The 27,355-nt window shown below is 37.6% G+C and overlaps 1 long non-coding RNA gene and 1 other non-coding gene across 3 annotated transcripts; one reads left to right on the forward strand and one right to left on the reverse strand.

The window, feature by feature from the left end:
• The first annotated feature begins 4,472 nt into the window (after nt 1–4,472).
• On the forward strand, nt 4,473–7,360 carry LOC136217531 (uncharacterized). Of its 2 annotated transcripts, none has more exons than XR_010683494.1 (3): nt 4,473–4,839; nt 6,523–6,725; nt 6,876–7,360. It is a non-coding gene; the product is annotated as an uncharacterized lncRNA (long non-coding RNA). The 2 variants fall into 2 exon arrangements; XR_010683495.1 differs by having other exon boundaries at nt 6,593–6,725.
• Nucleotides 7,361–25,893: 18,533 nt separating this feature from the next.
• On the reverse strand, nt 25,894–25,967 carry TRNAI-AAU (transfer RNA isoleucine (anticodon AAU)). The gene has a single exon. It is a non-coding gene; the product is annotated as a tRNA-Ile (tRNA).
• Nucleotides 25,968–27,355: the final 1,388 nt, after the last annotated feature.

Consider the following 27,355-nt stretch of genomic DNA (forward strand, 5'->3'; position numbering starts at 1 on the left):
GCTTGGGCTAATTGTTCCCAAGTCTCAAATGTTGCAACTGGCATGGAAGTTAACCATTCTTTGGCTCTATCCTTCAAAGTAAAAGGAAAAAGGCGAAGTTTGATTGCTTCGGCAGTCACATCTGTTATTTTAAAAGTGTCACAAATTTCTAAGAAATTTGTCAAATGGGTGTTAGGATTTTCGTTAGGCAACCCGTGAAATGTTACGTTATTTTGCAACATATTAAGCAATGCCGGCTTAATTTCAAATTGGTTTGCATTTATTTGGGGTCTAACTATGCTGTTGGTAACACCGGCCACTCCTGACCTAGCGTAATCCATAAGTGTAGCCATAATTTCTGGCTCGGTATCTCTAGTTTTTATTGGAGTTTTGTTTTTGTTTTTCTTGTTTTTCTTGTTCTTTTTAAGAGTTCTTTCAATTTCTGGGTCTAATAGGTTTGGTGGCGTGCCCGAACTTCGAGAACTGCGCATGAACTTGAAATTTTGCACGAATCGAGACTACCTTCAAAACAGAATTTGAAAAATAAATATGTTAGTAATTTGAAATAAATGAAATATAAAAGTTTGAATAAGTATGAATAAACCTAGATTCGAAATATAACATGAAAAATCTAAATTTTTGTCAAAAATTTTGGCGTTCCCCGGCAACGGCGCCAAAAACTTGTTGAACGATTTCCCCAAGTGCACGGTATACGCTTGTAGTAATAAAAGATATCGAACCCATAGGGAACGCTTTTTAACGAAAACTTATTTTGAATCAGTTAGATTTACTTTCAAGGTTTATAAAATGTAAAATCGTTTAATTGGATTTGGTTTTGAAATTGCTAGAATAAGAATTAGATTAGAGTATAACGAATGTTAGAAATCACTTCCGATTTAAAGGTGAATTTGCAAAACAGAAACGTTTAGTTCTTTAGAAAAGTAAACAAATGTATTCGTTTGCATTAAGCAAAGAAAACAACTTTAAACTTTGTATAAATTATGAAAATGAAATAACGTAAATTCCTCTAATTAAAAGGCTTTGAACGCAACAATCCCCTACCGGGTTCGATTGCTTCCTTAACCAAATTAATACTCTTCCGAGATATCAACTACGTTTTAATGAAAACACCAGAACTTACTTCGGATCATTTACCAAAGTGCTACATAAAAATCTATCAAATAGAATGAACTTTATTAGATGAAATGTGAATTTGATACGGATGCGGACATCCTAGCTAGAGCCGGCGGATCCTAGGCGCATCGGATCCTAGACGCATCCTGGAGGATCCTAGGGGGGGCACTAGAGTTGGCGGATCACTGGGGCGTACAAGAGGGAGGATTCTCAAAACTATTCCTGGGCGGATCTACAGGTTTACTTCCTCCCGAAGGAATTCACCAACAACCCTGACACTCCGTACCTGTACCTTTGTACTGATTGTCGGGGCGTATTACCTATTTTACCATTTTTCTTGATAACCTTATTGTAACCCTAGTAGGGGTAGTCCTTGTCCTTTTGTTATCATTAGGGGGATGTATTTAAACCCCCATTTTGTAAGGAATCCAAAGTTTGAACAATTTGATTCTGCATTTTCTTTTCTCGTTTTTATCTTTTGCTCTTATTTCCTTTTATTATTTTTGGTTAATTAAATTTTGATCTCGTTTGTTTTTACTGTCAAACTTTGTTCCCCCGCACTCTATAAAAAAAAAAGAATTTCGCCCAGCCTAGGCGAGTTGGGCACTGCCCAACTCACCGGATTGGTCGGCCGAGCCAGCCGGCTCAGCCGACAAGGGCTGTTCGGGATTTTAAAAATCCCGAGCCAAAAATAAATGAAAGAAGGAAAAGAAAAAAAAAGAAAAAAGGGGGGGGATGACTCATCATCCCCTTCCCCACCTTCTTCTTCCCTTCTCTCTTCTTTCTTTTCTTTTTATCACAATTTTTTCCTTTTCATTCTTCTCTTCTCCTTCTCTTTTGCTTCTTCAAAACCTAACCCCCCAAATCCTTCATTCTAACCCGAATTCAAGATATAAGGTATGAATCTTTACCTATTTTTGATTTCTAACATGTTTATAGGCTTAGATTTTAGCTTAGGGTGATAATTTTTGAGATTTGAGAAAAACCTAAGTTTTGGTTTTTTTTTCATTTTCTCCAATTAATGTCTTGTTTGCTTCTAAATTCTTGATTTCCTTGCAATTTATGTTAACATAATGATTAATCTATAGTTTGGGTGTGATTTCTATTCCCAATTTGTGAATATTTGGAGAAATTTCTCAATTTGGGCAAAATCCCCATTTTAGCTCAAAGTTAACTATTCAATTTATAGTTAGAAACTTGTCAAAAAGGTTGGGAATTACATTCTTTTTGTGTTTTAGTCATTGGGTATCCCTAATTTTGCATAAATTTTGTAAATTTCGGGTAAAACACTTAGGGACCAAATGCTTATGATTTAGTCCCTAAGTGCCTAAAGCTATGATTATGCCTATGAATGATTTAATGGGGGGGTTTATGTTGAAGCTTGTAAATATTTTCTAACTCTCCCATTTTTGGTCTATTCCTCAGGAAATATGGGTCGGAAAGGAAAAGCTAAGATCGTCGTCGAGAACGAAGCCGAATCGGAGGTCGAGTTCGACGAGAGCCTCCAAGCTAAGTATGATCCACCCTTTGGCCTTATTGATGAGCGTGAGGGTCTTTTGTATGATAGGTTTTCCAAGCAAGACCTTGCTACACATATAATTGTCGATCAAACCTATTTATCGAGTCTAGGTTTAAAGAAGGATTTCAATGAAATCCTCAAATTCCACGGCTGGTATAGACTAGCCACAACCCAGACTCCGGTTTATCACAATTTTACCATAGAATTCTTGACAACTTGGAAAAAGGAGCTACCCTTGGGCGGTGGGAAGCATTCCTTTAGGCTAAACGGTAAACCTTACCGCATTGATGCTACCACACTAGCAGCCTTTTTATCAATCAAAATCATTCTCTTTGAGAACTAAGGTTTATACCTTGTTATTATTGGGATTCACTCCTTCTAGTTTAGCTAAAGAAGAACCTCTTTGTTGGTTTATGATTAAAACCTTCATTTATCGCTTTCAATCTGTATCAGTTGGTACATCATATTGCTCTTTACAGAATCGAACTTCTAACTCTGAATCGCTTGACTCAGAATTTCTGCATTAATTCTATACTAATCTTCTCTTCAATTTTCTATATATCCAACTCTGAAATCAACTCTTTATTTATAGATGTTGAAGAGTCGGGTTTAAGGGACGTGTCTGCTACGAAGAAGCATTCTTATCCAATCGAACGAACACATTTCTTTGTGAACGAACATGTACGTATAGCCTTTCCAGAATTTCTGCTCTTACCGAGAATCCAAATTCTCGACCGAGGATGGGGGAGCAAATATTTAGCCTTCGAAATAGTAAGGAGGAGAAGCTAGCGACGCGTGTCGCGACCGAGAATGGAGGATTCTCGATCGCGACACGGAGTGATTTCCTCTGTCTTGACTTCCTCCTCGTCCTCGTTTCGGTGCGTTTGATTTTCGTCGTCTTTGACTCCTTTTGTAGGGTTTTTCTTCTGTTTTTAAGCTCTTTTCGTTCCTATTTCGATTTTACCAAATATTTAGGTACCTTGCAAGAAAGAAACATATTCGGAAGTAAAAGTACGCTAAATAGATATAAACATCACGAATTCGTAGCAAAACTGATGTAAATATTAATGATATTTTAGGTATATTTTGGGCTTAACACATTGCCAATAGGCTTTGCACTCTATGTCCACACGCTATTGGTGATTTTCAGAAAGCACCCATCCAATACAATTAGTGGCCTCATTCCAGCAAAATACCCTTGTTTTTTAGCTCTAAACTGCACGTACATGCACTAGTACAGAAATGCTCACTTGTGTCGCACCTTTTGTGTCGCGCTTGAAGATAAGGCGACACAACAGAGTAACTAGTGTCGCGCGTTTTGTAAACGCGACACAACTAAGTATTATGTGTCATCACTTGTGTCATGCTTGAAGAGTGTGCATCACAAACGAGTTACTTCTTGTATCGACTATCTTACAGTGTGACACAAGAACAAGCTTGTGACGCGCCTTTACCAAAGCGACACAAGGAGTGTGTTATTTTTGTGACACACTTTTATAAAAGCGACACAAAGAGTGCGTTATCTTTGTGTCGCTCCTTTTTAAAAGTGCGACACAACTAATACGAACTACTATTTGGAACGACCTAATTAAGCTTAATTCAAAAAATTAGGTACATGATTAAAACATGGAGGGGTCTAATTGACAGGAGACAAAGTAAACAGGTTCAAATTCGTAAGTATATAAATCAATGGAGGACTAAATTATAAAACGGGAAGGGGTCGATTTGAACAAAAATTGGATTAGCAGGGATTAAACCTGAATAAACAAAATAAGGAGGGTTAAAAGAATAAAAAGCCTATATATATTCTAAATTAGGTTAGGATCATTTGGCAGCCGCCAGCCCCCTCTTTCATTACAGACTCTTCTCTTCCTCTTCATCCTTCAACATAGTGAATCAAGACCTTTCAAGCTCTCGTCCATGGCTTCCGGAAGTCCCCTACCTCTTTCCGGTCGCCTCTTTCTTTCCCATATCTCTCTCTTTCAAGCTCTTGTCCATTTGCTTTCAAGTTTCACTCAAACCTCGATCACTGCTTACTGCTCAAACCACGCGATTAGCTTCATTATCGGTGCCGGAACTTCCGATTTCTGTTTTGCCGGTTCTTTTCTGTGGTAATTCCTTGAGAATCGCTGGCTTGAATCAACCGATTCGGCGACGGAGTTCTGTTGACTTTCAGTTGTTAAGGCTGCGACTGCTGATGCCGAAGGGTAAGACTTGCATATTCTTTACAAGCAGACGAGCACATTATGTAAGCTTTTATACATGCTGCAGACTTAGTGAGTTCATCTAATAGCTTCCAAATTTATTGATCTTATAGAAAAAAATTGTGCATATTAACTGTCCTCGATACCACATTCCATTGTTTACATTTCCTATTCCTTTATTTTTTGGTATATATGGAGGTTATTAAGAGTTTTACCTCTGAGCCATCACGGTACCGTATCTGCAAGACTCATTGTTCGGCTCTGGCAAGCAGAAACACATGAAGCCAAAAATGAAGTCCTAAGAGTAGCTCTAGTGAAGTCATAAGCACCATTTGCAATGATCTTCTTGATCAATCCATTTATCCTATTAAGCTCTTGTTATGTGCACAAAACCAAATCGAATCGAGTGTTATGCACAAGGCATCATTAAGGGTCTGTGGATCAATTTAAAACAAAAAAAGATGGAAAAAAAATGTGCCTCCAACTAGTTCACAAAGAATATGGTGAAGCAAATTGAAATTGAAGCTGAATGTTCACCCTTTAAGTGTTGTTTTTAAAGATGTGATATCAGTTTTTTGGTTTAGTTTTGGTTTTCTTTTGTTTAATCACGCTGAAGTGTGATTGTTCACAGATAGGGCCTATACAGTTTTAGTGCTAGTTGCACATGCACATAGTATAACACACACGTACATACAACTGAACTCTTCAGGTTTCCTTGATGCCTAGAACACTTGGATGTAAGAAGAGTATGGTTGTGAAATTTAGTTGTTCATATCAGAAGTAGATTTTCCTGCTTTCTCTAAAATAAAGATTAGATGTTCGTATCCATTAGAATAGTTTTTACCATATTCTGTTCCATTTGATAATTTAAGCATTTGACCAAGTAATGCAGTTGCTCAACGATTCATAACAAATTTGAAAGTGTTTTTACTTTTAACTCTTATCTGTATTGAAGCAGAAACTTCATTCTACTTCCAGTTGACATGATGATTATTAACTCTCATTGGATTGTCTTCCTAGGCCCCATTTGTTTGTGATTACCTTAGGTTCAGAAGATAGATATTATGATGTAATTTCAGATACTTGCATTGCATCTATTAGTGCTGCTATTTTCTCTTATATGACTCACCCTATTTCAGAAGTCTTGACGTGATTTTGTTCAAATATTTTGACTTCATTAATAACAATTACTAATTTTTAGCCCCTCATGCTTACCAAAATGTTGTTGGTTACTACAATGATTGAAACTGTTGAATTTATAGTTGACAATCTCGGGCCAATTTTATTTTTTAGATGAATACACGCCTTCATGTGATTTCTATGCTCTTGTTCTGTAATCTGAAATTTTAATAATATCCTAATGGGGAATAATTTTTTTCCCTCTTTTGGAGGTTGAGCCTTCCTGTTACATAGATGATTGTTAGATCTTGTAGAATGAAAAATACGTGTTGCAAATGGAGAACCCCTTCCAATTATTCAGTCACAGGTGCCCTTGTTGGGTAGTCCTGGGTCTGAATTACGAGCAGGTTTCAATTAAAATAGCAAGTTTTCCACTTCCAGAATAGTAGTTATTTCGAATGTTAGTAGTATTAATTGCAAATGGAGGCAGCCTTTTATAAATAGTATTCGATGAATAAAGATATTAATTTGATATGTAAACTTACATTTGAATGTATATTTTTGCAGATGAATCTTGAAGAAGCTATTGGATATGTAGCTTTTGATGAACTTATTTAGCTGTTTAATTTTCCTGTAGGGTTAAGAAAAATGTAATCCCTATGAATCGTATCGATGATGCTGTTGGAAGGATTCTGCTTGTCAAGTTTAGCATGGGCCTCTTTGAAAACCCTTTGGGTGATCTCAGACTTGTCAATGAGCTCGGAAGCCAGGTCAGTAAAAAATCATTCATTGTTGGATTAACTGTGCTTGCAAACAATGAACTAATGCAGTTTATTACATGCACATATGCATTTGAATTGGTCTATCTATCTGACAGATGATTGATTTTTACTTGTGGTGAATATTTTTGTAATCTCTAGGAACACAGAGACTTGGCAAGGGAAGCTGTGAGGAAATCACTTGTTCTGTTGAAGAATGGGAAGAGTGAAAGTAATCGGTTACTACCCATTCCGAAGAGAGCTTTGAAGATTCCAGCTGTAGGCACTCATGCAGAACAACAAGTATGCTTAAACGTTCACAGAACCTCTATCTTTGAAGGTTATTCACTGGAATCGGCGGCTATAATGAAGCTTCTTTGAATTGTAGGAACCACCATCCTTAGTGCCATAAAATCCGCAATTGATCCAATATATGTTTTCGTTATGTACTTGTAGTTCTTTTTTTTTTAGTATTTATTCTAAATTGTGGGTGGCTTTTGTTTGTGGGTCAACATCTGGTGGTGTTTATGGGAGGCCATATATGGTTTCTATTATGGCTTCTGTTATATTTAGCTTAAGATATTTTTTAACTTGAACATATCTATCGAAAAGATTATTCATTTTAGTGAAAACTTGAAGTTCTTTTTTATCCATTTCTAGTTAATGAATGTGTTTCCTACTTTGATTTGTAATTTAATTAGTAGAATTTGTTACATGGATGGTTATTCTATACTAGTATACAGTAATATTCATTCAATTTTTGTGTGTAATAGCCATAAGTACCGGTGGTGATTCCATTTTAATGGTTTGCCTATTTGTACTGATTTTATATTGTGTAGTAATTATCTTATTGTACATGTATACCGTGTGATAGCATGTTTTATTTATATACAGAATTCTCAACACATATAGTCTAGATTACATGATTGTAGTTTTATGTGTAAATAAATTTTGATTATAAAATTTTATGCTAGATGGTGGAAAATTTTGTAATTTTTTTTTTTAAAAATATCAATATTTTGCGTCGCGCGTGAGGAAGGAGCGATACAAAATGTACCAGATTAATTAGGGAGCTTGTGTCATGCACCCTTGGAAAGCGTCACAAGAATTATCATATGTTGTGTCGCGCACTCTAGAAGCGCGTTAGAACAGTTATCGCTCTATTGTATCGCGCGCATGACAAGTGCGACACAACAGATGAGTAGCTTGTGTCGCTCTCAAGAGCGATGCAAAGTTCTTGTGTCGCACAAAAGTGCGACACAACAACTTGAAAAAGTGCGACACAAGTAAGCATTTCTGTACTAGTGATGTGCTGGAAAACAACAATCTCCCTAGGTATAGCATTTGATGAACTTGCCTCACCTGCTTGTTCCAAAAACTGCAGCTCTGTCTAAATTTTGATAATGCTTCCAGGATTTGCTACCTTGATCATTTCCGCATAATCATACAACTCCTTATACTGCTCCCCAATGTCACCTTCAAAGTGTTTTGTGGCCCTTCTCCTTGCCCTATAGCATTTAGAAGGTCTAACTTCACTTCCTAATTCCCTTTGGACCTTCATCTGCATTGTCTCGATGCTTCAGTCCTTATTTTCCCGCAAATCTTCCATATACTTTTCAGCAATGTAAGCTGACCCAACTAAGCAATTGACATTGTCCCTTGGACACTCGTGTTTTAGCTTGAAAGTTTTGATCTGGAATATCCTTGTCATTCTCATTGCAGATGCATGTACCTTAAATCCACATTTCTTCTTGTATATGGTAGTCACAGCTGTTTTAGCATTCCTTCTCAACTTATAATCAAATCCTTGCTTGACTGCCCACTCCTTCAGTGCCTTCCTATATACATATACATTTGAGAACCTCATACCCAAACACAACTTACGATCTGCCATCCCTGTGGCTTTGTTAAATTCTTCAAACTTAGGGTTACCATCATCAGATGAGCCACTTAAGCTGTGCAAGTCATCTTCATCACACGGGCTCTCATTGAATTCTTGCAAGTCTTCTTCATTCAATTCAGGTTTAGCTCCAGTTTCAGTTTCTGCTTATTGTCGATTTCCCTCTTCTTCGATAACATTTCTTGTGTAGTTTTGGAATATGTCATCATCACTCCCCTCAAGATCCACAAACTCTTCACTCAAGTCTAATTCAACATCAGTGTTGTCACTATCAACATCATCCCTCGTATAGTCATAGTCTTCATCATATGAATCATCTTCCTCAGTGCTAGCATCGTTGTTTGATTGCTCAGATGGATCTTCATGTGGATCATCAAAAGGTGGTGGTGATTGCTGAGTCCTAATTGGTGATTGTGGTTTAGTTTGAGTGTGAGTTGGTTTTTGTGGCTCTTCATGTTGTGTATGTGGATGAATTGGTGATTGTGGTTCAGTTTGCAAAGGTCGTGGTGATTGTGTGTATCTTCCACGTCCAAAATTCTAATCATCGATATAAATTATAATATAATTTTTATAGTGTTAATTAATTATGAATTTAAATATACTATCGGGTTTAATTTAATTTAATGTTAGGTTTAACTTAAAAGTTTTGGGTAAGTTTTATAAAAAGTTATAAATTTAAAGATTCAAAATCATTTTTTTCCAACTACAAAAACCATATGTATGTTACAACTAAATTTCGTATTATTTTATTAAAAAAAACCAATTAACAACATTCTATTTAGATGAAGAATGATTCAAAACATTTAATTAAGTTATATTTAACTAGTTTTTGACCCGTGCGATGCACGGATTCATCTTAATATATAAATATTAACAAAAATATAATTAATAATTACAATTAATGATATAAAAAAGGAGGAAGTGACACCTCAACTCCATCGTTACTGTTTTATATTATATATAGATATGCAAAGAAATAGAGAGATTTTAGGGACTAATTTAAATTATGTAGAACTTTTAGATATAGATATGCAGAGAATTAGAGAGATTTTAGAGATTAATTTAAATTCTGTAAAACTCTTAGATATAGTACGGATAAAATAATCTTTTTATAAATAAATATAATAATATAACTAAAGTTAATATATTATATTTTTTATTATATTTTTTATTAGTAAAAAAGAGGAAGTGACACCTCAGCTCCATCGTTACTGTTTTATATTATATATAGAATATAGATATGCAGAGAATTAGAGGAATTTTAAGGATTAATTTAAATTATGCAGAACTTTTAGATATAGATATACAGAAAATTAGAGAGATTTTAGTGATTAATTTAAATTATGTAGAACTTTTAGATATAGATATGAAGAGAATTAGAGAGATTTTAGGGATTAATTTAAATTCTGTAGAACTCTTAGATATAGTACAGATAAAATAATCTTTTTATAAATAAATATAATAATATAACTCAAGTTAATATATTAAATTTTATATTATATTTTTTATCAGTAAAAAAGGAGGGAGTGACACCTCAGCTCTATCGTTACTGTTTTATATTATATATAGATAGATATGCAGAGAATTAGAGAGATTTTAGGGATTAATTTAAATTCTATAGAACTCTTAGATATAATACGGATAAAATAATCTTTTTATAAATAAATATAATAATAACTAAAGTTAATATATTATATTTTTTATTATATTTTTTATCAGTAAAAAAGGAGGAAGTGACACCTCAGCTCCATCGTTACTATTTTATATAGAATATAGATATGCAGAGAATTAGAGGGATTTTAGGGATTAATTTAAATTATGTAGAACTTTTAGATATAGATATGCAGGGAATTAGAGATATTTTAGGGATTAATTTAAATTATGTATAACTTTTAGATATAGATATGCAGAGAATTAGAGAGATTTTAGGGATTAATTTAAATTATGTAGATCTCTTAGATATAGTACAGATAAAATAATCTTTTTATAAATAAATATAATAATATAACTAAAGTTAATATATTATATTTTATATTATATTTTTTATCAGTAAAAAATGAGGAAGTGACACCTCAACTCCATCGTTACTATTTTATATTATATAGATATGCAGAGAATTAGAGAGATTTTAGAGAGTAATTTTAATTATGTAGAACTTTTAGATATAAATATGCAGGGAATTAGAGATATTTTAGAGATTAATTTAAATTATGTATAACTTTTAGATATAGATATGTAGAGAACTAGAGAGATTTTAGGGATTAATTTAAATTATGTAGATCTCTTAGATATAGTACAGATAAAATAATCTTTTTACAAATAAATATAATAATATAACTAAAGTTAATATATTATATTTTATATTATATTTTTTATCAGTAAAACAGGAAGAAGTGACACCTCAGCTCCATCGTTACTGTTTTATATTATATATATAGATTATTAATACATATATTTTTGGGAAAGATGAAGTAGGTTATTATTAATTTAGTGGAAGTCACCATCCACACACGTAGAAAAGTAATTATTAATATATTGTTAGTTTGCTTATTAATATAAATATATATGGTGTTAAGTTGGAATAGAAAGTGTACTTAAATTTTAGGAATGGTGTGTTGTCCAAATAGTTCATATAGTTCATACGTGTCTTTGATTGATGCTTACACATTCCCAACCTTTCTTTTGTTTAAATATACTAATGCCACATATTTTTATTTAAAATTAAATTAAAAATAATTAATCAATTAAAGGTTATTATAAATAGGATGTATGATATTTATAATGTGGAGAGTTGTGATGGAGGGTATAAAAGAAAACCAGGGAGATTATGGAAAAGCAAATTTAGAAAATAGAAAACAAACGATTCCGTTAGAAGTACGAGGTGCATCCAACTTTACGCCATTGCTTCTCAATTTTATACCGTTGGAAGTACGAGGTACATCTGATTTTATATTGTTGCGGTTTCGCTAATTTTGTTAGGTACGAGTTTAGAATTTAGTATCTTATTTTACAGTTAATTTGGTTAATTTGATTTATGGTTGATGTATGGAGAGGAAATATGAGAAATTTTATAGTTACAAAATATGTTTGGATAATTTGAAGATAAAATTGACATTAATATAATCATAGTAGTGTCACGAGTCTAAGGGTATATTCAGTCTGAATTAACTAGATCGGTTCATTGTTACACGTTATAATTTCAGTAACCTACAAAAATAGTGCGATAAAAGTGTTTGGTTTAAAATTTAGTTTAAAATTATATTTAAGTGATTCTAATTGTTAGAGTTAAATAAGTTATAAATTATAAGGACTAATACTGATATTTTTCAATTAGAGTTTGTATTGATATTTACCAATTAGAGTCGGTATAAAGTAAAATATACAATTGGTACAAAAATTTGAATATAAAATTAGTACAAATAGACTTATGATAATATAACGATGATAACATTGAGATATTATCCTAAGGACCAAGAGGGATATTCACCTAGAGAACGCCGCATATTAATCCTCAAAGGAGATTCGGATGGCGGATCTCCACGATCCCACTCAAAGAGATCCACTGGCGAACCTATAAGGCGGATCTCCTCATCTACTTGATTCGTCACTGTAACAGCTAAAGCCGACTCGGCCATAAAGGCCATTAATGAGCTATCAATTAGCTAAACCGCCAGTTTAAGGATAACTTATAACCGCCATTAATAGAGCATTAATTGAGACTTTCTGGTTGCCAAAGGTTACGACTTCCAAGCTATATATAGCCTACATCCTTAGGCTATCAAGGTACACTTACTGATTCTCCCCTTTTGTGCTTACAGTTTGTTCTCAGAAATATTACTGACTTTGGCATCGGAGTGTCCCCGGCCGATCCCAACGGCGCCTCATAGGAAAGTGCTCCGATCAAGGATTTTTCCACAAGTTATCAATTGGTGCGGTGAACGTGGAATCCTTAAACAAATAAAGGGTTTTCACTCACGATTAAAAGAAATATGACAAATGGAGATCATAACCCCTCCTCAGGGGTTGAGACACCACTAATAACCAGTGCTGGTCGCACTGATTCCAATGCTCCTCCAGCGCACGCTGAAAGTAGTATGCCTCCGGACGCATTCATCAACATGTGTGCAGAAGCTATAAGGGAAAGATTTGGCTCTGAAACGGGCGATCGCCTAAGGTCGTTCATGATCATACCTCCGGTTTGGAGCCTAGCGCCTTCATCAACGATATCTTCTTGGCCTCAGATGAATCTGGGACCAAACGCCCACAATTCTTCGTTTCTCCAAGCCCATAATACGGAATCCATGGTAACCACCACGACGGCGTTAGGAGAACGACCGATCAATCGAGAGTTATTTCCTGCTGGCGCAGGAGGGAGTCAAAGAACCACTCAAACTCTGGTGGGCGGATCCACTAGCCAGATATCCCAAGGCAACCGCGGACAAACCTCTCCATGGGTGGATCAGAAGGACGGAAGCATAAGAAGCGTAGAAAGGAGAAAAGTAGGCGGTCTGAATCACCTTCGCCCCGAAAATCGAGATCTTCCCGTAGAGGCAGGTCACCCCCATCTACTGGACGTAGGCAGAGTAAAAGGCTAGTAGTCACACCACATCCAAGTGGGCTGCCACCACCACCACCACACCAGGGAAATAATGAACATATTCCTTTAGGAGGCGCTGGAGGAGATAACGGTCAGGCTCCCCTAGGCGAAGGAGGTGGAGGTGGAGGTGGAGATGGGCATGGAGGCGGAGGCGGACGTGACGGACAATCACCTTCGGATCCATCTTCGGGATCCAGTTCGTCATCTTCTCCAAGCAGATCTCCATGGAGGGGTCGCCCAAGGGCGGATCCGGAGAATTTTGATGACAGAGTTCGAGCAGCGGTGCTCCGCATGAATGAGGAGAATGCCAGGCATAACCCATTCGCCAATCGTGATTCGCCCTTCACGGCTTGGATTGAAGCAGAGGATACGGATAGACATTTTAAAATACCTAATCTCGCTATATACACAGGTGCAGACAACCTGAAGGCACATGTCAGAAAATATCGAATATTACTTCGCCTCAATCGTGCAACCGAGCCAGTACTATGCAAAATGTTTGTCACCACGTTAGGAGGTCCCGCTTATGGTTGGTTCCAATCATTGCCTCCTGGCTCGATTGATAGTTGGGACCAACTAAGCAGAGAGTTTTGTGCTAAATTCGCTGGCTGTATCCCTCTAGTGGTCAAATCCAGGAAGCTCTTTGAATTAAAGCAGAAGGCGTATGAATCCCTTCGAGATTATATAAACTCCTTCAACAAATTGTGTATACAAATTGTGGATGTAGATATCTCCATGGCAGTGAAATCTCTGGTAAAAAAAACCACTTGTAAAAGTTTACAGGAGGATCTAATTCGCAAGAAGCCAACCAGTATGGCAGAACTAATAGAGCGCTGCAAGGACTTTATGGAGGTGGATGACATTCGCCGCGAATCTCTATCTCCGCATAGAAGGGATAGAGGCGATTCTCGCCATCGAGATAGAGAAAAGGACAAGCACCAGGATTCCTCCTCTAGAGGTCGGCGAAAAGGTTCTAAGAACAAATCGGCATTTGTCACCTCTTTCACGCCTCTCAATGCTTCTAAAAGTGAAGTACTTATGTGGATCGAGAACAGTCAACACAAACGGAGCATTTCATACCCCGAACCAAAAGGGGGGAGTACACCAATACTGGTAAAAATCCTAAAAATTATTGTAAATATCACAGGAAAAAGTTGGGAGTTGGCTAGAGAAATCAAGCGTCTCATTGAGAGAGGCAAATTGGATCGGTTCATCCAAAATGATGGCAAGAAGGGAGATGGTGATAGATCTAGAGAGGGCCCAAAGAAGAAAGGAAAGGGTACCATTAATGTCATAGCATGCGGACCTGGATATCAACCAATGCTGAAGAAGGCAAAGACCACCGCTCTTGACAGAACATCGTTAAATCGCCCCTTTGCTGATGTAGGTCCTGAAATCTCTCCTCATGCGGATGCATTGGTCGTCACTATGATGGTAGAAGGCTGGGAGATGAAAAGAGTGATGATTGATACTGGAAGTTCATGCAATGTCATCACTAGAGGAGCTTTCGCCAAACTCATGATTGATCCGGTCCAAGTGGAGCCAACTGTGGTAGATATCCTAGGAGTAATAGGACACACCATCCAGACGAAAGGCCAAGTCACTCTAGATTGCGAGCTTGCAGACGATGATCAGGTTTGGAAAGGTGATCTGGAATTTTCTGTCTTGGATGGTCAGTTAGCCTACAATATCATCCTTGGACGGCCCTTTATCTCCGAAGCAGCAGCACTTATCTCCATACGCCACTTAACGCTTTACATCCCCACAGCCAAGGGAGGTGTGATGATCAGAGGGAGCCAAAAGGTGGCTCAGGAGACGTATTCGGCCTCACTAAGGATTCGCCCTCAATCTAAGGAGGAGGATGAGGAGGAGATCGTCACAATGGCCTTGGGCGAGACAGAAATGTACCTCATGGCGGATGAAAAACAGGTGCGAATGGCCAGGGGGCTCAAGGGCGAAATTAAAGACGCAATCACCAAGGTACTCCACGAAGCGGAGGATGTCTTTGCTTGGAAGGATGAGATCCTCCCCGGGATCAGTCCAGACGTGATCACTCACAAGCTTAACATTGATAAAGATGCAATTCCCGTAGCTCAGAAGCGAAGGAACCATGGGCTTGAAAGACAGAAGGTGATAGAAGAAGAGATCACCAAGCTCCAACGGGCGGATGCCATTAAGGAGGTACTTTATACTCAATGGTTGGCGAACGTCGTTCTGGTGAAGAAAGCAGGCGGATCCTACCGCATGTGTATCGACTTTACAAATCTTAACAAAGCTTGTCCCAAGGACAACTACCCTTTGCCATGTATTGACATACTCGTGGATGGAACTGTCGGGCATGCAATGTACTCCTTTACAGACGTGAAGTCAAGTTACCATCAAATTCCCATGGAGCCTTCGGATAGAATTAAAACCTCGTTCGTGACTCATCAAGCCACTTATTGCTTCAAAGTCATGCCCTTTGGGCTTAAGAACGCAGGAGCTACCTATCAGCGGATGATGAACAAAATATTCACGGAAACCAAGGGTGATAACTACTCAGTCTATGTGGATGACATGATCATTAAAAGCACAACCGTGGAAAAGCATGCGGATGATGTGAAGGAGGTACTGGGCGTACTCCGACGCCACAATATTAAGCTGAACCCAGAGAAGTGTACTTTTGGTGCGACGTATGGAAAATTCTTAGGGTTCATGATCAGCGAAAAAGGAGTTAGCCCAAATCCTGACAAGGTTAAGGCTGTCCTAGAAATGCAAGCACCACGGAATCCGCCTTGGTGAATTCGATGTGAGATATGAAAGCAGGTCGGCTTTAAAGAGTCAGGTCTTGGCAGACTTTGTGAATGAATTCACTGAAGAGGGGATAGATCATCCCAAACCTCAAATGGAAGAGTGGACAATGTACACCGATGGTGCCTCTTCGGTGGATGGAGCTGGCATAGGCGTTGTGATCAAGGGTCCCCAATACATAAAGTTACGGTACGCAACAAAATTGAATTTTCATGCAACTAATAATGCCGCTAAATATGAAGCTCTGGTATTGGGATTACGCCTACTTAAAGAAATCACTCCCGAGCGGATTGTGATCTATAGTGACTCCAAGCTAATGGTCAATCAAGTGATCAAGAATTACGAGGTAAAAGATGATGTTTTGGCCAAATACGTAGCAGAAGTCAAAAAATTGTTAGATCACCTCGAGGTTAAAGAAACTAAATGGGAACTGATTCATGTCCCCCGGGGATCCAACACTGAGGCGGATCATTTAGCCAAAATGGCCTCTAGTGAGGAGAACTGGACGGATCCACAATGTCCCTTCGAAGTTAAAATAGCTCCAGCCTTCGCCTCAGAGGAAGTATCCCTACTCACAACAGTAGAAGATGGTTGGAGATCGGTCATTCGCCAATATCTGCTAGGTGGAACCCTACCTGAGGATAAAGAAGAGGCACGTCGGATTGTCAGAAAAGCGACTTATTTCTCCATAATCAATGATGGCCTCTATAGAAAATCTTTTAGCCATCCTTGGTTAAAATGCATCCTGCCAGAAGAAGGACGACAAGTCCTCAAGGAGTTGCACGAGGGATCGTGTGGGGCCCATGAAGCATCCGCCTCAATCTTGAAGAAATCCAGGTTAGCAGGATTTTATTGGCCAACGGCCGAACTTGATGCGCAAAAATTGGTGGAAACTTGCCATAATTGTCAGATTCATGCGAATGAATCACATACAGCCAAGAATCTCCAGAGGCCCATCATAGAAGGACGGCCATTCGCCCTTTAGGGAATTGACATAGTAGGGCCATTCCCTCCTACCCGCCGGCAGAGGAAGTACGTGATAGTGGCAGTAGATCACTTCACTAAGTGGGTAGAAGCCGAAGCTGTTTCCTCCATCACTGCCGAACGAATGGTGGAATTTGTCAAGGACAACATCGTGGGAAGATATGGCATTCCCCACACCATCATCACCGAAAATGGAACACAGTTTAACTGCGGCGAGTTCAAAACTTTCTGTGAGAAATTGGGCATTCTAAACAGATTCGCCTCCGTTTATTATCCCCAATCCAACGGAATGACTGAAGTTACGAATCGAACGATCGTAAAAGGCATAAAGAAGAGATTAGGGGAGCATGATAAAAAATGGGCGGATCAGCTAACCAGCGTCTTATGGGCCTATCGCACAACTCTTAGAACGGCGACAGGAGAAACGCCATTCGCTCTCTCTCATGGGGTAGAGGCCGTGATCCCAATTGAGATACAGGTTCCAAGTGATAGAGTGGCATTCTATTGTGAGGAGGACAACGGTGACAAGTTAAAGGAGAGTCTTGATCAAGTGGAAGATCGAAGAGAACAGGCCTACGTACGTATGGCGGCTTACAAGCAGCGAATCGCCGCTTACCATGACAAAAATGCCAAGCTTGTGGACCTGAATCTAGGTGATCTCGTGCTCCGCAAGGCCGACAAAATCCAGTCTCGAGAGGGAAAGGGCAAGTTAGGGCTCACCTGGACGGGTCCGTATCAGATAGTGGACAAGATTGGATTCGCCACCTTTAAAATTCAAGACATGGAAAGGAACACATTGTCGCGCACATGGAACCTTCAAAATCTCCGCAAATATCTTGTCAGAAAATAAAGTGTACATACGGTCTTGAGTACTCTTTTTCCTTTAGTAAGCTTTTTCCCATGTGGTTTTTCTTATTAAAGGTTTTAATGAGGCTCACATATAAGACCTGCTTACTGTAATGAAGCATTTCTCCTATCAATAAACAAATATTGTTCTATTCTCTATGTTCTTTTTAAGGTTTTTCTTGCAGCAATATTAATATTCCAGTCTTAAAAAGAAGGGGGGCATCCAACGCTCTCCGCATTAAAAGTATTGTTATCTCATTAAAGGAAAGGGTACCATTAATGTCATAGCAGGCGGACCCAGGGCCTCATCTAAGTCATTTATGACGGACTCATTCTCCGCATTAAAAGTATTGCTATCTCATAGCTACTTTTTCTCCCAGTGATATAGGAGAATCAATCTCATGGGCGGATCCATCTCTGTGATGATCCCCATTTTAGATAGAGTTAAAAACGATCCTTGGATGCAAGGTCTTTACACTCTCTTACATCCTTCCCAAATAAGGATTCACAAGTCCTACGGGCGGATCACTTCACCTCAAAGACAGGTAGCAAATTGATCCCCTAGGCAGCTTTACTTCCTTCGATGGAATAAAACAGCTTCTAACCTTCACAAAGGTTCCTACTATGGAGTATGGCTGGCCACCTACTCCAGAATAAGTCCTAGATGCCTATATATTTACTTACGCAAACGTAACAGTAACATAAATAGCTGCCATAAAGGATTAAACAAATTGTACTTAACAGTTTTTTACAAATCAAAAGTAAACGACTAAGTAATAGTGGGAGCATCCTCCTTTGCACTCTTCTCGCTTGCGGCACTTGCTTAAGAAGCCTCCTTCTCCACAGCCTCAGATACGCCTACCAAGGGTACCTCCTTTTCCATGGAAGATGTGGGACCAAGAGGAAGGGCGTTATCGTTGGTCGGTTCTTCACCCGCCTTAGGGGGAACTTCCTCAAGATCCACTAGTTCAACATTAGTGGGGGGTTTGCTTTCTTCCATGGGTCCCTTCATCCATCTCCGAATGTAGTTACGGAGGTAGTCTTTAGCGTCAGGCATTTTGTTATATTTGGCCATATCATCTGGGTCTGGAATGGTGAACTACGGGTCTGTGAAATCAACCTCGGGATGCGCTAGAGAGAAGTACGCCATAAGTAGTTCGCCATAGTAGAAAGCTTGCTCACCAGCCGTGTACTCTGCTTCTCCTATCGCCACCTCATAGTTCTTCGCGTCTGTCACGATCTTTTCCTTCAACTTCTCGATCTCCGCATCTCTAAGAACCAAGACAGCCGTGGTAGAGGCAATGTTCGCATTCGCAGAGGCGATCTTCGCATTGGCATCCGCTACCTCTTTCTCCAACTTTTCAATGGTAGCCTTATCAGCCACGCTCTGGAGAAGCTCAGCTTCCATGGCACGTATGCGAGTATACATCTGTAAAAAACAAACGGGTTCGTCAAAAGAAAAGAACAAAAGAACAACTTTTCCAGCAAAACGAAATCCTTTGTAGTGAAGGGGTTTACTGTGAGGAGCTCCGTCTTCCCCTTTTGTGCATGAATGGAACCGGGGATCTAGTTCTGATTCCTTTGCACTTCGCCCAACTGGCCCAGGGCCTTATCTAAGTTGTTTATGACAGACTCATTCTCCAAAGTTCCTTGGGCACCATACTTGGCGGACCAGTATCCGCCCAGATCAGGCTTTGCCATCTGCACAAATATTCAAGGATCAAAACTCAGATCCAAAAATTGATGAACAGATAAAAATAAAAGGCAACTTACCTGTTCTATCTCCCCTACAGGCATGGCGGACCTCATAGCATCCGCCATAAGCTTGGGGCCTCTAGTAACTATAGGCTTCCTCCTTTTTAGTGGCGGTTCAACCACTATTCCAGCGGGACGCTTCCCGTCATCCTTTTGGGGATTCGCCGCTTGATCTTTCCTACGTGCCTCAGCCTCTAGAAACTTCCTACGCTTCTCTGCAATAGCGTGATTGGCCTTAGATAAACCCTTGCCAAAGAAAAAAATAAAGTAATCAAAGTTCAAGAAGAAATAAAAGTTACCTTGGTCAAATTGCACAATCTTGGAGTAAATGAACTGCTCCCCCTCTCGGCGAATCAACGGAATATCACTCATCATGAAGGCTAAAGCGTCTGCGTATGTCCATGCATCCGCCTTGACCTTCTTCATGAGCTCCGCCACCACTTCATCGCTATCGGTCAATATTCGCATATCGCCTGTCATGTGTAAAGGCTTGGGATTCCAAAACGAGGGAAAACCCAGTGATTCGCCCTCTTTTATCTTCACATAGAAGAATTTCTCGTCCCAGCAATGGACATTGGACATTTTGTCACTGAATGGCGAATATACTCCGAATTTGGCGAAAGTGAGATAAGACTCGGACTTCCGTTTTGAGGGTTTATGGAAAGCTCTGAAAACATGGCCCGTATAAACCACTCCCAAATTTGAGGCGAGGTAGCAGTCTAAAGCAATATCCAACCAACCGTTAGGGTGTAGTTGGCTGGCAGTAATATCAAAGTAGGAGAGGATGTCCGCCATCATCTTTGGGAGAGGAAGTCGGAACCCTCTCTCCACATGACTACAATATACGGTCAGAAAACCGCTAGGCGCACAGGAGGGTCGTTGATGGGTTGCGGCTAACTGAGTCTCGTAATTATCGATCCAAGGGAAGCGATTCGCCAGATCCGCTAGGTCCGCGGCACTCATACGAGATGGAGTTGACTCTGCTCGAGGGTTCTTTTTCTTACGTTGATTTGAAGAAGAGGCCATTGCCAACACCTAGACTTAACGGCCGGAGCGGCACCGGAGACAGAAGTAGAAAGAACTTGACTTCTGGTTGAACGAGTCTGATAGCGATTACGCGCCGAGTTACACAACCCAGCTAACTCAGAGCTAACAGAGGCCTTGGAGGAAGATGAGTTCTCCGATGATGAAGTGGTCCAACTAAAATTAACTACTATTTCAGGAGAAGGGGTCGAATTAAAAAGCTCCGAAGTTGATCTCGAAGATGATGAAGAACTCCTAAACATTCAGAACAAATCGAGTAAGGAAAGATGAACTTACATGAAATCAAAAAGCTTTGAACTCCGAAATTCCCAGGAAACAAAAGCTTCACGCAGATGAAAATGAAGATGAAATGAGGAAGAGGGAAAGAGAGAAGGAAGAAGCAGGCGTCTTTTCTTTCTTTGAACAGAGCGCTCCTTACACGTCACTCTATGATTGGCATCGGACGGAGGGATATTATCCTAAGGACCAAGAGGGATATTCACCTAGAGAACGCCGCGTATTAATCCTCAAAGGAGATCCGGATGGCGGATCTCCACGATCCCACTCAAAAAGATCCGCTGGCGAACCTATAAGGCGGATCTCCTCATCTACTTGATTCGTCACTGTAACAGCTAAAGCCGACTCGGCCATAAAGGCCATTAATGAGCTATCAATTAGCTAAACCACCAGTTTAAGGATAACTTATAACCGCCATTAATAGAGCATTAATGGAGACTTTCTGGTTGCCAAAGGTTACGACTTCCAAGCTATATATAGCCTACATCCTTAGGCTATCAAGGTACACTTACTGATTCTCCCCTTTTGTGCTTACAGTTTGTTCTCAGAAATATTACTGACTTTGGCATCGGAGTGTCCCCGGCCGATCCCAACGGCGCCTCACAGGGAAGTGCTTCGATCAAAGATTTTTCCACAAGTTATCAAACGAGTCTAACGCTATATTCGGTTTAAAATAGCTATTCTGGTAACACATATAAATAAGTTTCAGTTTTAAATTATTTAAGTGGTTTTGAATATGTTTTATTAAAATGTTTAAAATATTTATATACTTTTGATTTTGATTATTTGAAGAATAATTATTTATTATCGTGGTATTTTAAAAATTGGGTTGGAAAATGAGTTTGACTATTTTATCCGAATTGTTTTTTGATTGAGAAAGTTGTTGCGGTTATTGTTGTTATTATTTATGTGATTTTGATTGAAGTCCAAATATGATTTTTATGTTGTGATATTTTGAAAGATAGATAAAATGGTTTTGTCCATATAGGGTTGCCCGGGGTAGGAGTTGTAATTGTAAGACCATAAGAACGGTATGACCAGAGCGCACCACTGGTAGTCCTAACATTAGCTAGGCAAGGCAAGATATGAATGAGATATTTTGATTATTGATATTGTTGATGATATGAGAAACTATACGAGTGGAATTCGAGGATGGACACACACAAATTTTATATTATGTTTTGAAAATGTTTGATGATTTGAATTATAATGTTTTACGTTTGATTGATTACAGGTTGGTTTGTTAAAGCAATTTATTTGATTACGAATTGGGATGATAAAATGTTTATTTGATTAAGAATTGGTTTGATAAAACGTTTATTCATTCATGGGTTAGTTTGATAAAACAATTATTTAATTTGATTCATTTTGATAAAATGATTTATAAAAGCGTAAATAATTTATTAGTCCCTTAGTTTTTACCTAACACATTTTTTAGTCCCCCTATTTTGAAAAACACATTTTAAGGTCCCTATCTTTTACCAATATTAACCTTGTGGTCCTTTTATCTATTTTTTTAGATTTTTAACCGAACAAATCTTAGCTTTTAGGACAACCACAGTATAATACAAGTTGACCATGTTACTCTATTATTTTATATATATCTGTTTATGCTAAAATATAACGATTATAAGTCTACAAAAACTAGCCAAAAGGACCAAAGGGTTAATATTGGCAAAAGATATGGACCTTAAAATGTGTTTTTCAAAATAGGACTAAACAGTGTGTTAGGTAAAAACTAGAGGACTAATAAATTATTTACCCTTTATAAAATTATATAGTAATAAAGTGAAGTAAAACGTTAAATCATTAACGTGTCAATAAGTTAAAACGAGTTAATAAGTTAAGAGAACTACCTAAAATAGGTAAAACTACGTGGCTTTGATTCCCGATTTAAAGATTAAGAGACGTTCGGGATACGTAGGAATCTTGATAGAATTATCGAGTCCAAGCCAAATAATAAATAAAACTTTAGGTAGTCCAAATAAAATTTTGTTTATTAGAAAATAAGTTTGACTTTTAGACTGTTAGAAGTTCGTTATCCTGTTTTTCGTTCATACCCGATGTTGTTTAGGGTCGGGTGTGACATTGTGGTTCAGTTTGCATAGGTGGTGGTGATTGTGGTTCTCGGTGTTGTGGCTCTGGATGAATTGGTGAATGTGGCTCTGGATGAATTGGTGAATGTGGCTGAGCATGTTGTGGCTCTGGTTGTTTTGGCTATGGGGCTGGTTGGTTTTCATTGACAATTGCAACAATCACTTTTTCCTGGCAGAAGAGATCATACGTCTTATGCGTCTTATGCGGCATATTCAAACATGTTGAATATGTCCTGATCCGTTGTTATTTCCTCATACCCTATCGAACCTCGCAGTCTCCATATCTTAAACCATATTTGACAGCAATTTGCATAACCCAGATCAAACCCAATATCTTGTAGTGTGAATAGTGACAAGTAGTCCACATCCGTCTTCTCCATTATCTTCGTACTATCGCCAATGTAGACCATATCCTCCTCTATAATGTCCCATGTGCCTACATGATGTATGATTAACTTGACATAGTCGGCCATTCTCACCACCTATACGAAATAAATATGAATAATCAATTATACAAACATGAATCAGCAAAGCTACCAATAAGAATTGTGCAAACAGAGTGAACATCAGTCAACAATTATCTATAAACCACAAAAGCAAAGGCTACCAAGGCTAACATTAAACAAGGCTTACAAATCAGCACTTATCCAAATAGAAATCAACATCTATATAAACAGAGCCTAACATTAAACATGATTCAATTACCACCTAAACAAAGGCTACCAATAAGCAATTGTCCAAAAAGAGTGAACATCACTCAACAATTATGCATAAACAAATCAGCACTTATCCAAACAGAAATTAGCAACTATATAAACATAGACTAACATTAAACATTATTCAATTACAACCCAAACAAAGGATGCCAATAAGCAATATTGTCCAACAGAGTGAACATCAGTCAGCAATTATCCTCAGTTATCCAACAAGATAATAAGAGACTGAGTAACCAAAAGTAAACGGTAAACAATAAACATGGTTTTTACATTGAGCAATTAAACGATAAACAAAACAACAACAATTAATCGATTGAAACGGTAAACAATATGAACACAGGTTCAATCGATAGTAAAAAACAACATGATTTTTACATTGAGCAATTAAACGATAATGAAAAATAACATTGAGCAAAATAGTTCAATCGACAATACATTTACAGTGCGAAACCCATTTAATCACTGTGCAAAACCCATTTAATCACTGTGCAAAATCCATTCCCCCCCTTGTGAAAGCCATTTCTATCGATAATACCGAACATGCAAAACAATCAACATCAACATACCTGGTTGCGAAATCAATAGAAGTGGAAAAGAAAATAAAATAGACAGAGTCTGCGAACGAACCTTGTAATACATGGAATATTGCTTCTTCTTCCCTGCTTTTCTTACACTTCCACCATGTTGTTCTTTGTAAAAATGGTACGTCTGTGATAAACTTGTCGAAAGGATGAATTTCAAATTCTTTCCATCGTTTAACTAAGATGGAAGCTTGAAGATGAAAGGTTTGAGCTAATGAAAAGGTTAGGGAAAAGGTTAGTGATGACAGTTAAGATGAAAAAGGTAAGAGGAATTAAAGACTTTTCAATTACCACTCCATATTTTGTCTTTCGAAAATATCCTCATAGTCACGTGCCTTTTTTTTGCCAGGTCATCACTTATAACGCCGTTTGTGAGAAATACCCCTCTTTGCTAACGGAATAAGTACATGGTACCAATTTGCAAACTTTTAAACCACAGAGGTGTTGTTCGAAAATGGGTGTAACCACAAGATTTATTTTTGTACTTTTCCCTTAAATCTAATAAAATCGTATTAAAGTTCTAATAATAAAGCAAGTAATAAAGCAAGATAAAAATCTATTTTGTCATAAGAAAAAACAAAATTACTAAGGCTAAAGTGATAAAAATAAAACTAAAATCCTATTGATTTAAAAATAACTTAAAACGGCATACCAAAACGTAAAACATTTGAAAACGATGGAAATTAACTGAAATTAAATCTAAAACACTAGAAAATCAATACAATCTACAAATTCAACACAACAGATCCAATTAACAAAAAATAGCTTAAAGTAAGCTAAAAAAAACTCTAAAAATCCTATCAAATAATAGGGATTTAATATCCCTATTAGGGATGGAGTGGGGAATACATCCCCGCTTCGCCTCACCCTGTTGTCACCATTAGATATAAATAGTAATATAAAATGGAAAAAATTAAGCCAAGCATCTAATGAATCTTTACGCATAAGAAGTATGAGAAAAGTAATCACATATTGGAGAGCGAAGTGGGGTCGCTTTAAAGGAGATTAACGAACTACAGTTCTCTAAAACTCTTGTAGAACCAAGAGTTGTTCCTGGCTATAATAGTGATAACTGTGAGAACCAAAATCGTGTTATGTTGGTATTTGTTTTTCATAGTTTTCTCCTCGTTACTATTTCTTAGGGTTTTCCATTTTTACTGTTCTCATTTTTTTATTCGTTTTTCCTATTTTTCCACAAATTGTTAAATGGGTTAAGTTGCTTAATGTAATTAACCCACTACCCAAACCTTTTTGCTATATGGATCGAGCAGGAAAAAATTTAAGACATGCATAACTAAAAAAATGGTTTAAGTTGCTTAATGTAATTAACACATGTTGGTATTTGTTTTTCATAGTTTTCACCTTTTTACCATTTTTTAGGGTTTTTCATTTTTACTGTTATCATTTTTTTTTCCTATTTTTCCACAAGTTGTTAGATGGGTTAAGTTGTTTAATGTAATTAACCCACTACCCAAACCTTTTTGCTATATGGATCGAAAAGAATTAACACATGGTAACTAAAAAATTGGTTAGAATTTTTTTTTATCCTTTTGAAAAGAGTACTAATATTTCAGGTATTATATTATGTAAAAAAATAGCCTATGCAGGTCTCGAACCTGCGACCTTCGCGTTATTAGCACAACGCTCTAACCAACTGAGCTAATAGGCCTAAATGTTTGTTGCATTGATTAGGATTTATGAATAGCTTCTTATATATCTTGTTAACTTTTGGAATGCATTGATTCTGCTCTGAAGAATTAAAAAAAAAAAGAAAAAAAAAGATGCGCTAAGAAGACTCAAGATCAGAGATTCAAAGGTCAAAGAGAATAAAAAATATTCAGCTGAGACTTGGGAGAAACTAAGATTGATTATTTATCCTTGTGATCCATTGTTTGAAAATATATGAATTTGTTAATAAAAAAAGTATTAGGGAAAACCTTCAATTCAACTCACTGAAAACCTTCTTGATATCACAGGCCATGCCTCATCTTCTGAATCTTTCCACCTTTGGGACAAAGCATCTGAAATGTGCCTTGCATTGATTCAGTTGCCTATTGAAATGCACCTGCTACAGCTTGTGGTCAAGTAACAAAAATTGCTTTATTCTTAATCTTAAATTGCTTGCTCTGCCGGTAAGAATAAGCTGATTAAACATGATCATATCTAAAAAAGTTAAATGTTTTTATCTCTGCTACTCGATAAGTATGATTATTGATTTGTTGGACTCTCAAATACAGGATCCAGATGTTAGGCTTCTTCACGAATTAGACTCGAATACCTTGGATGAAATTCTTCCAGACATTCCGTTCTTGGTGTAATCCCCAGATTTTGAACAGGTAAGCATGGTACATTTCGCTTGGCCAAATATTTTAAAAAATACTCATTACATTACTATTGTTATCGTATCAGTTCCATTCCATATTTACTGTAATTTACTCTATACCATGCTCCAGGAATAAAATAGTTACAAGCCAATAACAATATTACATTACTATTGTTATAGTACCCGCAAATTTCAGAATGCGTCGTATCTCACTGTCAAACGATTATTAGGAATAAAAGGACCGAATAATTCCTTAAGGTCCAAATTATCAAGAGCTTAACCAAAGAAAAAATAATAAATTGTAAGAAGGTCACGAAATTGTAAGAAGACCGGAAATAAAAAGTGCAAGAACTTGAATTTGATTGCTTGAATAAACTAGAAATTACAAGAAACTGTGTTGAAATAAAGAACAACAACAACAACAACAACAAAGCCTTAGTCCCGAAATGATTCGGGGTCGGCTAACATGAACCATCATATAAAACCGTGAAAATCAAGTCGTGTCAGCGACACAGATTCGCTCCCTCCACTCCGTCCTATCCACTACCATATTTTCCTCAATTCCCAATAAACTCATATCACTCTCGATCACCCTCCTCCAAGTTTGCTTAGGTCTTCCCCTACCCCTCACCACTACATCCCTTTGCCACTCTTCGGTTCTCCTAACCGGCGCATCAAGCGCTCCTTAGGTTTGATTTGAAATAAAGAAAAGCGCATAAATTTATGATTGGAAA

This window comes from Euphorbia lathyris, chromosome 2, assembly GCF_963576675.1.
Source record: "Euphorbia lathyris chromosome 2, ddEupLath1.1, whole genome shotgun sequence".
Taxonomy (NCBI): domain Eukaryota; kingdom Viridiplantae; phylum Streptophyta; class Magnoliopsida; order Malpighiales; family Euphorbiaceae; genus Euphorbia; species Euphorbia lathyris.